Genomic DNA, 12,123 nt, shown 5'->3' with positions numbered 1-12,123 from the left:
CAATTAAATAGGACATTTAATAGAGGGTGAAAAGTTCTATTAAGGACTGCAGAAGTCCCTAAGATAGCCTAACAGCCTCGGGGCACTGTCTCTAGAAGAAAGTGATGTTTTTGCTGATATTCGTGTAATAGATGCACGGGGGTTATCTGAGGAGGAAGGTGCCTGGGAGCAGGAACAGCATAAGCTAAAACGGAAGAGTGAGAGAGAACATGACACAGGCTTTTGGTGGAAAACAAATAAACAAATTAGAGACAACAAGAAGAGAAAGGGAAAAAATGCTCACTTTTTCAGTGTATGCCATATAAAATAGTTTCTTTCCAAATATTGCACGCAATTTTGTATGCCACTGCAATAGTAATTATCACTCGTTAATTAATTAATGATGATACAATGCTTTGAAAATACCAAGCGCAGCACATTTGCTAACAAATTGGTGATTAGCATGATTGCTGTTTCGATATAGCCTCTGTTTACTCTCTGCACTTGGACTTCCAACTGTCTGCTTGCCTTGGTGCACCACAGACAGCTGCTTCACAATAGTCTTGGCGTGGTGGCTATTTTTGGCCTTCCTTTCCCTGGGTTGTGAATGAATCTAGGAATGACTAATAGTGGAGAGGAAAAAAGTGAATGACTTTCAACATCCTTTCCTAATAAGTTATTCTGTAATGTTTATCACTTTCTCACATTCTGATAGACCAAAATCTGGCTGAAAGTATTGGGAGTCTGCATCTGGTGAGGCAAATATACCAAGGGCTATTTTTGGTTTCATATTTAAATTTCCTTGATTAGGGTCTGCCAAATAAATGTAACTTCTCCTCCACTTACACCTCTGCTGCTACTGCTAAGTCACTTCAGTTGTGTCCGACTCTGCGACCCCATAGACGGCAGCCCGCCAGGCTCCCCCGTCCCTGGGATTCTCCAGGCAAGAACACTGGAGTGGGTTGCCATTTCCTTTTCCAGTGCATGAAAGTGAAAAGTGAAAGTGAAGTCCTCAGTCGTGTCTGACTCTTTGAGACCCCATGGACTGCAGCCCACCAGGCTCCTCCGTCCGTGGGATTTTCCAGGCAAGAGTACTGGATGGGGTGCCAGTGGCTATTGCACATAATGTCCAGAGAAATAATGACTAATTCTAGCAGGTTGTATCTCTTCCCTTTATTAAAAAAAGAGATTTTAGTGTTATTGTCTTCTGCCATTTAAAAAATAAAAGAAAAAACAAGTTTTTGTTTGTTTGTTTTGATTGTCTGAGTTTTGATTGTCAGCGAAGATCTGAAAGCACTCAGCTTATAATTAAATACTATCAAAGTGTTTTATTGTTTGTTTCTGCAGCTAATAACCAGGAAAAACAGGTATGGGTGGCAGCATCCTCTTGATAAAAATCACCTTGACTGGTAGACATAGTTCCATAGAAATGTTGGCTTTAACCCAGTCTGAAGGAAGTTTCTGGTGAAACGTTTGTCTCCTTCATGTATAGAAAGCGCTTGAGTGTCAGGTGACTCCTACACTTGGTTGGTCGTCTAGATAAGCTGATGGGAATTAGGCTTGGAGGGTCTCCACCAACAGACCCAGGCCTAGAAGTGGTTGAGGACTTGTTTGTGTTTCATATGCTGAATGTTTATGGCTCTCTTTTGGCCTACAGCATGGTCCCTACCATCCAGAACTTACTTTGGGTTGGGGAGAAAAGACACATTTACAAATATATTTATATTAAATTGAATAGATGGTGGCACGTACAATAGGAGATGACAGATCCATGCTAAAGAGGGAGCGGCAGCATGGAGGGGGAAAATTACTCTGAGCTGGGTAGTTTTCATGGTGGAGGTGGTTTTTTTCTTGAACCAGAGAAATTATTTCAAATAGCAGAGATGAAATGGTGGGTAGGAAATGGAGAGCATTCTAGTAATTGACAATGGCGATCACAAGAACACAGAGAAGATGGCACTGGATGTTCAGGTCTATCTTTTCTATTAGGAAAGGGTGACCCAGTGTCCCATTTTTGTTGTGATAGTCCCAATTTATACCCATGGTAACTGTGGTAAGCTGAGTAATATCCCCCATAGATGTCTGTGTCCCAGTTTTCAGGACCCCTGAGTTTGTTACCTTACATGGTTTAAAAAAAAAAAAGTGGCGGGTGGGGGGACTTTAGAGATATAATTACATTAAGGATTTGGAGATGGAGAAATTATCTTAGATTAGCTGGATGGGCCCAGTGTAATCACAAGAGTACTTTTGGAAGGGAGGCAGAAGGATCAGAGTTAGTAATAGAAGATGGGTGATGAAGCATGAAGTTGGAGTGAGGCTAGAAGGGGTCACAAGCCAAGGAATGTAGGCAGCTTCTAGAAGCTGAAAAAGGCAAGGAAACAGATCCTTCCCCCAGAGCATCTACCAAAAGCTAAGATCTTGAATTTTTACCCAGTGAGACCAATTTTGGACTTCTGACCGCTGGAAGTTTAAGAAAATAAATTTATGTTGTTTTAAGTCACTAATTTGTGATAATTTGTTACAGCAGCAATAGGCAACTAATACAGTAACTATATTGAGCCCTTTTACTCCCTCACAAATAACCAGGTTTGGTGATAAATTATATTCTTACCCTCTACCTAGACCACAGTTATTTACAAATCCATGGTTCTGTCAAAGCAACTTTAAAAAGTAAAATTTAGATCCATCTATCTCGATTGTAAGGGATTAGACCTTGGAGGTCTGAATCATCTCTCAAAGGGTAGGGGGTGAGGGGGTCACATTACTAACTAACCAGATTAAATGAGGCAAGAATCCAGAGGGATGTTATAGAGACTCAAATAACATTCGACAACAATCTCGTACGTTCAGATTTCCCTGGGATGTTAATCAAAGGCTTAGCTTGGCTTTAGTCATGTCTTTTTATTCCATTTGCTGGACTCTGACATAGACAGGAAATATAAATTATGGTGCAATATTTTCAGAACCATAGTTGCAGAACAGTTGGGAATTTTTTTTTGCCTTTTAGATTCACATAGCATCTCAATTCATACCTAGCAGCATCTCAGTTCATTTTCCAAAAATATGGAAAAATATGTTCTTCTAGATAAATATCTTGGTTGTATCTATAATCGATTTTAAAATAAATGGAATGGCATCACTGACTCAATGGACATGAGTTTGAGTAAACCCCGGGAGTTAGCGATGGACAGGAAGACCTGGTGTGCTGCAGTCCATGGGGTCGCAAAGAGTTGGACATGACTGAGCAACTGAACTGAACTGAACTGAAGCTCTAATACCATGATTTCTTAAATTAAGAAGTCTCAAAATGTTTTAGTCAGAGAAAACCTCTCCTACTGCCAATGTCTATAATGTCTATGTTGCTTGAGGGATTTAATCTTTAGTCACTTGTTTTTTATTTATAAAATGTTTTGATTCTTCAAGGATTTCCCACAAATTTCTGAGGCATTCTTTGTAGGAGAATTAATTTAAGATGGCAACTCATTCATATATGTACTCTAATGGTGTCTTGGCCCAGTTTATGATATAAAAGAGAAATTAATTTCAGTAGTGACTAAGTAAAGCAGCAAAGTAATTCCATCTTTGTGACATTATAAAAGCCATCTATTTCTGTCTCATTATTTCTCAAGCTTTTAGATTTGTTCAAATGTCTATATAAATGAGTGATTAAATTATATACTAATTTTAGTTTTCTGAAAGATATTGAAAGATGTATTTTTATACTTTAAGACCTTATGATATGAGTTCTAGGAAAATTATCACTTGGTCTTATATAAATTGACTATTTTTATCATTTGTATTGACAGAGTATTTATACCCTTTTTAATTTTCCTGTAGAAGGCTATCTGATGATTTAACTTTTCACAGCAGAGTATACATGGTTCTGATCTTGATTTTGCTTAGTTTATTCTGTTTTAAATTTTAGACATTTTTTATTAAAGAAACTAGGGAAAAGTCAACAGAAGAAATAAAGACAGCTATATAGAATTAAAATAAAAATTAGCTTATGAAACAACAACTAGCATAAATTAAAAACCTAGTTAGCACTCTAGTAATTTGTGAGGAAACTCAGATAAAGTAAATATTTACAGAAGTATAATTTATAAAAGAAAAATTTCTATCATGGCTTAATAAGTTCTTCATAACATTTTCCTTTATAAATATCTAGGAGTTTAGATGGAAAAGGCAATGGCAACCCACTCCAGTGTTCTTGCCTGGAGAATCCCAGGGACAGAGGAGCCTGGTGGGCTGCTGTCGATGGGGTCGCACCAAGTTGGACATGACTGAAGCCACTTAGCAGCAGCAGCAGGAATTTAGAAATAAAATTATAGTATTTAAGAATCTGTGAAAGTAGTAAGATAAAACCGTGTTAAGTGAAAGCTGGAAAAAAGCAAGTCAAAAGAAGAAAAAATTGATGGTAAGACTAAATGTATATACATCAACTAATAAAGTATATGCAAATATAGTGACTTATATAAATCAGTTTGAGTAGTACAATCTCACATCCTCAGTTATTAGTTAGACTGAAAAAGTCTGTCCTAATTCTGGGTAAATAGGAATTCAGTCTCTCAGGACCATCTCCTTTTGTTAAACATTTTCATCCCTGAATGTATGAAGTAAATTGTTAAAGTGAACAAAACAGTTCATCCAAAGAAGAAAAGAGCAATAATTAAACCAAAACAACACGGAATGTCCTAACCCATGTTTTCGGCAATAGTCTGAAATCTCTTCCCAAACTAAGGCTTCATGATTGCTACACAGGATGCTGCTGCTGCTGTCATGTCCAGCTCTTTGAGACTCCATGGACTATGACCCCCAGGCTCCTCCTGTCCATGGGATTTCCCAGGCAAGAATACTGGAATGGGTTGCCATTTCCTTGTCCAGGGGATCATCTCGACTCAGGGACCGAACCTGCATCTCTGGCTTGGATGGCAGGTTCTTTACCATTGAGCCACCTGAGAAGCTCTGCTACATAGATGCTGTATCACAGACAGGGAGATCCAGTCAGTGATCCCCAGTGTATGTCTACTTCTTAATGAAGACACATATTCCAGTCTGTGTATAGGGCTGAATTATTTTGGAATTTTAGATACTTCACATTACTGAGGTCATTTATTAGTCTCTACTTATAGCTTCTGTAAAACATCAAACTGGATATTTGAGTAGTAGGCATACTTCTAAAGTTTGTGGGCTGTATTTGTAACATACCAGGGGGAAGAATTTGGGAGAGTCAGAGTCACTCTTTAGACCAGAAAAGAAATAAGTGGGGATGACTCAAAGTTCACATAAATATCACACAGAAACCTCTGTGGGTGTATGTGAAAGAAAGCTGTGAATGGTAAGGTCACATGAACCAAGCATTTTATTATTTTTTTTCCATTTTATATTTTAAATAGGGCTTCCCTGGTAACTCAGATGGTAAAGACTCTGCCTGCAATGTGGGAGACCTGGGTTCAACCCCTGGGTTGGGAAGATCTCCTGGATGAAGGAACGGCTTTCCACTTCAGTGCTCTGGCCTGGAGAATTCCGTGGACAGAGAAGCCTGGCAGGCTACAGTCATTGGGGTTGCAAAGTCGGACATGACTGAATGACTTTCATATACATGCACACACACGTTTATAAATATATAAATTGTAATTATGAAGAGTAACTACATTTATGACACAATTGACTTATAAATGATAACTCAATATACTTTAATAAGCTTCCTTAAGTTCTGTCTCACAGTTTTTATCAGTATTAGTCAATGATTAATTACTAATAGAGTCATGTAAGCTAAACTTCATTTAAATAAGACTAGAAAGCTGTCAATTAAGTAGGTTAACCCCTAAATATACATGAGAAGATTCAAAGGAAGAAAAGAACCATATGAATATAAGAAATATAGGCAAGTTTTGAATCATCAAACATCTTTTATGAACAACAGTTGCAACTCTTTGGATGTAATATGGAAAGTCTTCTGTGGCAACACAGATAGGCACACACACACACACACACACACACACACACACACACACACACACACAAACACAGCCATTTACAGATTCCCAGATAGTGAAGACTTATTCATCCTTTACTGGAGAAGAAATCTATTAGATTTTATATCTGGAAAGAATCATTTAAAATATATATTCTAAAGTCTTTATTTTACAATTAGAACCTGAACTACAAAAAGTATCTTCACATGCATGATAGGTCTAAAACACTACTAGGTGGCAGAAAATGTCACATCACAGGTGAGCTATTCCAATCACAGAATGTTCCTTTAATTAACATGTATTGAATCTTCACAGAATATCTAATTCTAAGTGTTACAAGTGTACAGAGGTCCTATGTCCTGGTGGCTCCGATGGTAAAAAAATCTGCCTGCAATTCAGGAGACACATGTTCTTTCTTTGGGTTGGGAAGATCTCCTGGAGAAGCGAATGGCTACCCACTCCAGTATTCTTGCCTGGAGAATCCCATGAATAGAGGAGCCTGGAGGTTGCAAATAGTTGGACATGACTGAGCAAGTGGTGAGAATAGTGCTAGGAACCCAGGTACCTCAGTTTCTGTCCCACCTCTGATAGTTCCTGACAAGATGTCTCTTACAACTTCAATTTTCCTATCTATAGGTTTCCCAGGTAGTTCAGCTGGTAAAAAATCTGCTTACAATGCAGGAGACCTGGTTCTATGGAATAGAACCTATACCTTCCTGGAGAAGGTATAGGCTACCCACTCTAATATTCTTGGGCTTTTCTTGGTGGCTCAGATGGTGAAGAATCTGCCTGCAATGCAGGAGACCTGGGTTCAATCCCTGGATTGGGAAGATCCCCTGAAGGAGGACGTGGCTACCCACTCTGGTATTCTTCCCTGGGGAATCCCCATGGACAGAGGAGCCTGGCAGGCTTCAGTGCGTGGGGGTCACAAAGAGTTCGACATGACTGAGTGACTTTCACTTTCACTTTCCTATCTGTAAAATAATGATTATAGCATATAATAGAATATAACATTCTTCAAATGAGATTATGTGTGATCACATTTTGTCAAAGATAAGACACATATGAGATACAATCATCATTATCTTCTGAGTTAATCTCTTTAGATATTTTTATGTGTATTATATAATAATAATAACGTGAAGTCAAGTGGGCCCTAGGAAGCATCACTACGAACAAAGCTAGTGGAGGTGATAGAATTCCAGTTGAGCTCTTTCAAATCCTAAAAGATGATGCTGTGAAAGTGCTGCACTCTATATGCCAGCAAATTTGGAAAACTCAGCAGTGGCCACAGGACTGGAAAAGGTCAGTTTTCATTTCAGTTGCTAAGAAAGGCAATGCCAAATAATGCTCAAACTACCACACAATTGCACTCATCTCACACACTAGTAAAGTAATGCTCAAAATTCTCCAAGCCAGGCTTCAGCAATACGTGAACCATGAACTTCCAGATGTTCAAGCTGGTTTTAGAAAAGGCAGAGGAACCAGAGATCAAATTGCCAACATCCACTGAATCATGGAAAAAGCAAGAGAGTTCTAGAAAAACATCTATTTCTGCTTTATTGAGTATGCCACAGCCTTTGTCTGTGTGGATGACAATAAATTGTGGAAAATTCTGAAAGAGATGGGAATACCAGACCACCGGATCTGCCTCTTGAGAAACCTATATGTAGGTCAGGAAGCAACAGTTAGAACTGGACATGGAACAACAGACTGGTTCCAAATAGAGAAAGGAGTACATCAAGGCTGTATATTGTCACCCTGCTTATTTAACTTCTATGCGGAGTACATCATGAGAAACGCTGGGCTGGAGGAAGCACACACTGGAATCAAGATCGCCAGGAGAAATATCCATAACCTCAGATATACAGATGACACCACCCTTATGGCAGAAAGTGAAGAACTAAAGAGCCTCTTGATGAAAGTGAAAAAGGAGAGTGAAAAAGTTGGCTTAAAACTTAACATTCAGAAAACCAAGATCATGGCATCCAGTTCCATCACTTCATGGCAAATAGATGGGGAAACAGTGGAAACAGTGGCTTAACTTTATTTTTGGGGGCTCCAAAAGCACTGCAGATGGTGACTGCAGCCATGAAATTAAAAGACACTTACTCCTTGGAAGGAAAGTTATGACCAACCTAGACAGCATATTAAAAAGCAGAGATATTACCTTGTCAACAACGGTCCGTCTAGTCAAGGCTATGGTTTTTCCAGTAGTCATGTATGGATATGAGAGTTGGACTATAAAGAAAGCTGAGAGCCAAGGAATTGATGCTTTTGAACTGTGGTGTTGGAGAAGACTCTTGAGAGTCCCTTGGACTGCAAGGAGATCCAACCAGTCCCTTCTAAAGGAGATAAGTCCTGAATGTTCATTGGTAGGACTGATGTTGAAGCTGAAACTTCAGTATTTTGGCCACTTGATGCAAAGAGCTGACTAATTTGAAAAGACCCTGATGCTGGGAAAGATTGAGGGGATGACAGAGGATGAGGTGGTTGGATGGTATCAGTGACTTGATGGACATGAGTTTGGGTAAACTCCGGGAGTTGGTGATGGATCGGGAGGCCTGGCGTGCTGCAGTTCATGGGGTCGCAAAGAGTCGGACACGACTGAGCAACTGAACTGAACTGAATATGTTTATTAGGTTCTGTAATATTTCGGTTTTATCAGACCACTGAGGGAAAAAAAAACTAATGAGCTTAATTCTGCTTAGGCTGGAGAATAAGTGTTTATAACATAGGTGTTTATTACATACCTTAGCCCTTTAGGGAAAGCCTTCAGATGTGCACATACGAGAAACTATACCTACAGTTTCTTTCTTACCAAAAAGTTTTTCTGTTTTTACTGCAATAGTGGTTTTGTCCAAATAGCCACTTTGCCCCTAATATATGACAACTGCCTGAGTAACCTAGGTCTTGTCCTTTGCTATTGCGATAATTTTCCTGGCTCACTCCCCTCACATGCTCCTCAGTCCATAGCTGGGGTTTCCTGATCCCTGCCTTTAGATTTAGCCTCACCCAAAGCTCTGACATCAACTAATCAATCCTGTTCTTAGACAAAAGAGCTTGACCCAGGATCTATTCAATCTTGCTGTTCATATTTGTGGCTGAGTTTTGGCGACAGGCTCTGCCTTCCTGGATCCTTGGCCGGCTGCCTATGCTCAGGTTCTAGCCTTTGAGCAGCTGGATCTTCAGCAATGAAAGCAGGTTTCAACCCATAAGAATATTATCCAAATAATTAAAAAGTGCCAAATATTTTTTGAAAAAGACGACTATTACTATGATGAAAACATGATGAGGAAATAGTGGGAAACCACAGTACTAGGGAATATAGGAGAGAGTCAAATGGTGTCTCCTTTTTAGATATGTATTCCCCTACTAAATATGGGCCAAGGCCCTTCCCAAGTGCACCGTTGGAACTTAGCTCTGAACCTTACTTCCAAGACTCTGTTGTTTCTAAACCTCTTAGATGCAGCTGTCTATTTGTGTTGGTCTCTAAGTTTCAGCTTTCCTCAGCTGATACTCAATGGTTGATGTGCCCTCATTATATCAGCTAACTTCTCTGATACCTACTGTTTATCTAACCACATGTTATCCATTACTATACTGGAAAGATACACTAATTTGATGTCTCCACTGTACTTCCTTGACATATTATTTGCCTAATCTTGATTTAAACCCTTCTAATGACAAAGGACCACCCAATACCAACACTACTGTCTTTGAAAGGCAGTGGTGGTAATAGAAGTGGTTGGCAGAGTGCTGGCAGAGCTGAATTGAAAGTACCCTTTGCCCCATTTTAAAAAATGATTTAAACAATTGTCTGATAGTTTGCATGAGAGAAAACACACAAGGGTGCCCAGACTAGTGAAATAATAAACCACCATCTTAGTTCTTTGCTGGTTCTATATCAACATATAGTCTGGCTAAATATAGGAATTCATCCTACTTTCATCTCCCTTCAACATTTATAAATCAGCAAACTAACTTTTGCTAAAGTGATACTAAATAATAAATGCTTAGTATCTTAGTTTGGCTTCTGGAAACATACTCTGAGTTGGAGATCTGTATCCAGAAGGTTTACTGGGGCGTGTGCTCCAAAACAACCCCTATGAGGGAGTGAGGGAAGCAATGCATATGGGACAAAGGCTTCAGCGAATATACCACAGGAATCTCTGGAGCTGGGGTAGTTCTTTATAGTTGTTCTGAATCGAGACAAAGAGGCCTAGCCTTTGTACACGCACATGGATGAGTCACTGTGTGTGGACTGCCCCGAGGCAAGCGCGGTGAACTTGACTGCCATCATCTCTGTCCCTGAGGGCAGTTACTAGAGAGACCTGAGTTGTGGACACTCTGTAACCAATCTGTTTCTAGTTGACAGTGTGTGTGCCTGATTCCTGAAGGGTGAATCTGGAAGGCTCCCCACAGTATGTACATACACATACACATTCATAACAATATACACATATACAATACACATATATACATACATACACATACAGATAAACACACATATACACATATATGTACACATTCAGCTCTAGTGCTGCTTAACATAGTTCCTTGACCTCACCCAGTACCTAGCTTGATCTTTTTATTTAAATACAGAGTTTCTCAAGAAAGAAGTTAGTCCTGTTTCAACAAGAAATCCTTCTGGAAATTCCAAGTTCAAATCAGGTTAGTTTATACTCATATCAAAAAGTCATTTTAGAGTCTAAAAATAGCATTCTCCCTACCTCCACATTCTCACCACTGTCCCAGAGCTTCCCCAGAAAGCTTTTATAAGAAATTATTTGAAATGTTTCTAAAGGTATTTCTTTTTCAGAGAGAACAATACGCTCTTGTACAAAAATCTATATCTCAGCTAATGGCTAAGGATTACACTGACTAAGCCATAATGAGGTCACCATATCAGGTTAATATAAAGGATATTTCTCTTTGGCCTTTTGGGCCTAAGTGTCAGAGTGGTTATTCTACTATGATAAAAATTCTATATTCTTTTAAATTTATAATAAGAAATTCCATTATAGTAGCACCCTGACCATAATTGCTAACCTTGGACTCAGTTATTTAGTCCATTTTACTCCCAGCTGACACTGTCAACACTTTTTAAAGATTTTTTTGATGATACCACACTAACTCCTTTTTTGTTATTGTAATGAATTCATTACTGAATTCCTTTGATTAATTGATTAAAAATGTCCTATCTTGGTATGAAATTACATTAACAATATATCCTATATTATGACAAATTATATGTTACTTCTTGAATTTTGGGGGGACAGAATATATTATACAGTGGCTTCCCTGATGGCTCACACAGTCAAGAATCTGCTTGCAATGCGGGAAACCAGGGCTTGATCCCTGGTTCGGGAAGATAGATCCCCTGGAGAAGGAAATGTCAACCCACTCCAGTATTCTTGCCTGCAAAATCCCATGAACAGAGGAGCCTGGTGGGCAACAGTCCATGGGGTCGCAAAGAGTTGGACACCACTGAGCAACTAACACTTGATATTATACAATAATGTTTAAACTGATTGTTCAGTCGCTCAGTCATGTCCGACTCTTTGCGACCCCATGAATCACAGCACGCCAGTCCTCCCTGTCCATCACCAACTCCTGGAGTTCACTCAAACTCATGTCCATCGAGTCGGTGATGCCATCCAGCCATCTCATCCTCTGTTGTCCCCTTCTCCTCCTGCCCTCAATCCCTCCCAGCATCAGAGTCTTTTCCAATGAGTCAAGTCTTCACATGAGGTGGCCAAAGTACTGGAGTTTCAGCTTTAGCATCATTCCTTCCAGTGAACACCCAGGACTGATCTCCTTCAGAATGAACTGGTTGGATCTCCTTGCAGTCCAAGGGACTCTCAAGCGTCTTCTCCAACACCACAGTTCAAAAGCATCAATTCTTTGGCACTCAGCTTTCTTCACAGTCCAACTCTCACATCCACACATGACCACTGGAAAAACCATAGCCTTGACTAGATGGACCTTTGTTGGCAAAGTAATGCCTCTGCTTTTGAATATGCTATCTAGGTTGGTCATAACTTTCCTTCCAAGGAGCAAGCGTCTTTAATTTCATGGCTGCAGTCACCATCTGCAGTGATTTTGGAGCCCCCAAAAATAAAGTCTGACACTGTTTCCCCATCTATTTCCCATGAAGTAATGG

Source organism: Capra hircus, chromosome 1 (assembly GCF_001704415.2).
Source record: "Capra hircus breed San Clemente chromosome 1, ASM170441v1, whole genome shotgun sequence".
Taxonomy (NCBI): Eukaryota; Metazoa; Chordata; class Mammalia; order Artiodactyla; family Bovidae; genus Capra; species Capra hircus.
The sequence above is the reverse complement of the archived record's forward strand: the minus strand, read 5'-3'. Positions refer to the sequence as shown.